Raw genomic sequence first — 3,901 nt, 5'->3', positions numbered from 1 at the left:
AAAAATACCTTAATGGACCTCGGTTTCAGTTGTTTAAACTAAAGTTGGGCAGCATTGGCTAGAGTTAGTGAGAAAGCTCGGCACATGACCGCATCAAATGCATTATGGAGTTTCATGTACGTCCTGAAAGACTCCATATCCTCTGTTGGGTCAGTATTCCCCGTATAGGGAGTGATTTGAGGTAACCAAAACCCGTCCGGTAGACGTGCCTGCATGATGCCGACCGTAAAGGGGGATTCTGAATCCTCAAAATCATAATTTAGAGTTACGAACACCCACCTTTGATCTCTTCTTCTTCCGTCAATGTATGATAAAGCTCCAAAGGGACAATTTCGACGGTTGAGATCAAACTTGGATGGTGGAGATGGGAGATAGAAGTGGGCCACACAAAGCTCCTCCCATGGAGAGCCATGGACATTGGGATCTCATGGTTGCTTGAAAATGAAGAAAAATGAGGGAGAGAGAAAATGAGGTGATGGGAGAGAGGGATGGTGGAGTGACATGAGAGGTAAGGTGCTTGTTGACTTTTGGGGAGTGTAGTTGTACTTGGGGATGGAATGGAGTGATGGGTTGTACTTTGATTGATTAATGGATTGATGTGACGTTTTGTAGAGATTCTCTTGGGTTTTGCAAGGCGCAGCGTTTTCCTCGAACTGAACGAGGGCCCACATCTCCTGGCCTGAGCATTGCCTCACTGCGCGAGATGCGGCGTCGGAACCGCGGTGACGGTGCGGTCGCACTGGTACAAGTCTCGGCTCAAGCCGACTCTTATACATAGAACACGTCTCAGGATCGTGCGCCAACGCCAATAACAGATCGTGGGTTGCCGGAATTCGACCGGGAGGACCGTATGAGTATACTGAATGATATGGTCTAGGGTATGGGCCTTACACAAGGAACTCGGCTCAAACTCAGGAAGACTCATGACTCGATCTGAGTCAACAAATGCGGAAGGAAGAAACGTCGCACCTGACCTCTCTTTCTAATTTCCTTTTTTGAAAAGGGTTGCCCTAAAAGGCAGCCTTTTATTGGATTTATTAAACTATTTCTAGAGGCTTCTATTCCAACTAATCAACGGATTAGTTATAGGTTCAATCATATAAGTCAACAAGATCGGAGATGATCTTATTGTATTCTAACAGTATGGCTATGATTGGACTGCATGGATCGACTTCTGGGACACTGGCCCACCTCACGGACGTCCTTGATCAGTAATATATGGCCCAATTAAGAGGATGGGTTTTTCTATTGAATGGGGAAGATTAGTTAAGCTTTCACGGCAGAATATGATTTAGGGACTTATTTTTCAATCCATTCCTTATGAACGGACCAGAATTGTCCATTGATTATAGTGGGACCCATATTTTGGATGACCAGATCGGTACCATGATTGTACGCGAGATTTTCTCGCGTTGCATGCTATTTTCTCGGGCCAACCAGTTCTTCAAAGATCTCCTTATCATATCCGAACGGGTTTCCTAATGCCCTAGTTTGGAAGTCTGAGATTCGTCGAAGAGGCTTCTAGAGGCCGACTGACGGTCAAGATTACGCTAGCAAACAAAAACTGAAAGGTTCCTTGTGGTGCTCTCCTTGGGTAAGAAAACCTAATTTGTGGGATTCTAGATGATTGAGATCGATCCTAATAAACGGCTAATATCGATCGAGGATGACTCACTTGGAATGCCAAGCTGGTAGCGAAAAGCAATTTTCCATTTTTGGGAAGATCTCATTGCATACGGCTTTCTGCTTTTGGATTTGTGTTCATGTATGGCACAACTTCCTGAGAAATATCCTAGGTTTTAGTCGGGCCCACTAATTGAATTAGATGGACGGTTCTGATCAGAGCAACGGCTCGTGATGGTGGGCCACGATCGAACCCAAATGGCTCGTCCGTTCAAACCGCGAGTGGCGGGAAATAAAAGAAAAAGAGAGGAAAATCCTCTTTTCTCGATTTTCATCGACTCAACAAGGTTGACCGTGTTGACAGGTTAGGTGCATTGTGAGTGCATGCACATCTCATACACATGCAAATGCAGTGGGGCCCATATGGATGTCTTTGACAAATCCAGACCGTCAGTTCATTTTGCAAGATCATATTAGAGTAGAGTATTGAAGATGTGGCAGATCCAAAGCTTAGGTGGACCATATTGACTGAAATATGGCCGTTAAGTGCCAATTATTGTCGATCTGATGATTAAATCGATTCTAGTTTGTATATTAAGGGTATTAGTAGTCCACTTATAATATATTGTAATTCGCCTGAAATCATCTTTAAGTTTATTCTTGGATTAGGGCATTTTAATGACATTTAGTTGTATTCTCAAGGCGTAGGTGTATGGTTAGACTCATAGATCTATGATTAGATTGCCCTTGAATAGGAGGTGGAGTGTCCACTGGGCTTCTCCCCAAGGATCAATGGTTGGATGATTTGATTTAAGTGTAACAAATGATCCTTTAGTTCCTTTCAGATCCCACAATGTAAATGCATGGGTAGACCCTTAATTCGATAGTCATTTCACGTAAGTTACAATTAGATTGTTTATAAATCATCGATTTATAGTCTTAAGATCTCTTAGAATTATTCAGGTAAAAATGAACGATTGATTTAATAATCTTATGGTTAGTTTGTATTGGTTTTAAGTAGGTTATCAACGGTCATGATGTAAGTAAACTAAACAATAGGTCTTGTGGCTTAATGATGAGTAGTTCAATCTATCTAACAAGACATGGTTTGGACTTTGATTGTCATTGGGGTCCTGATGATTGTTTTCTGAAGTTCTATGTTGGTTCAACATGATTGTCTATTTCAAAAATCGATAGTAGGATGGCTTAGTCTATAGTTGGAAATTTCCTCAACAATTAGAATTCGGCTAGAATAATGGTGAGTATTCAATTAAGCCCTGTTAGTATTTGTACTAGGTTAGCTACATGGTAGCACCTGCGAATTGAAAGGTACAGGGTGTTACAATCTATCCCCCTTAAAGAGAATTTTGTCCTCGAAATTCAGTGCTTTTAATATGATTAGGGACGATGATAATATAATTTGTGGTGATTTTAAGCATTCATTATTTTCCTATAAAGATTGTTTGTATGTACAAAGTTAAACCACTATCTACTAGAACAGGGGCCGTTACAGTTTTATTTTGGTCGACTTTTGTGTGTTTGAGCTATACATTAGAGTCATTTTTCTAACTCTGCTATCGTCGATCGGACTGGTACTAAGCTGTCGCTTGAGCATTAATCCATCACTAGTTAAGGTCGCTACGGCTTAGATAAATCTTGATCGGATGTGCATCAGGCATAGATCAAACATAGATTGGGCAGAGAACAAGCATATTTATTGACATTATTTTTATTAGAGGACAATGATCATTACCTGGGTCTACTTATGGGTAATAGGTCTTCAAATGCTTGGTGTTCCAAGGGTGTGGGAGCAGCTGACAACTAAGGTCCTCCAATTGATATGAGCCAGGTCGGCTTGTATGTGACACCACGTAAGGGCCTTCCCAATTTGGACCCAAGGCTCCTATTCCTTCTTCCTTGGTGTTTTGAAACACCTTTCGGAGAACCAAATCTCCAACTCGAAATCGTCTAACCTTGACCCGAGTGTTGTAGAATCGTGACACCTGTTGCTGATGAACGATGGTCTGAAGTCGAGCTTGCTCCCTTCGCTCTTCCAGGAAGTCGAGATTGAGGGACATAAGATCGTCATTGGTCGGCTCGTCGAACGAGCTTGTCCGAGCCGAGGATAATCTGATCTCTACAGGGGTAACCGCCTCTGTTCCATTCGCCAGAGAGAACGGGATTTCTCCGGTGGCAGTCCGAGCTGTGGTTTGGTAAGCCCACAGAACCTTAAAACGTTCTTCGGCTCACGCCCCTTTAACATTCTCGAGCTTGGTCG

Source organism: Magnolia sinica, chromosome 18 (assembly GCF_029962835.1).
Source record: "Magnolia sinica isolate HGM2019 chromosome 18, MsV1, whole genome shotgun sequence".
In the NCBI taxonomy this organism is placed as follows: domain Eukaryota; kingdom Viridiplantae; phylum Streptophyta; class Magnoliopsida; order Magnoliales; family Magnoliaceae; genus Magnolia; species Magnolia sinica.
Note: the sequence above shows the minus strand (reverse complement) of the source record.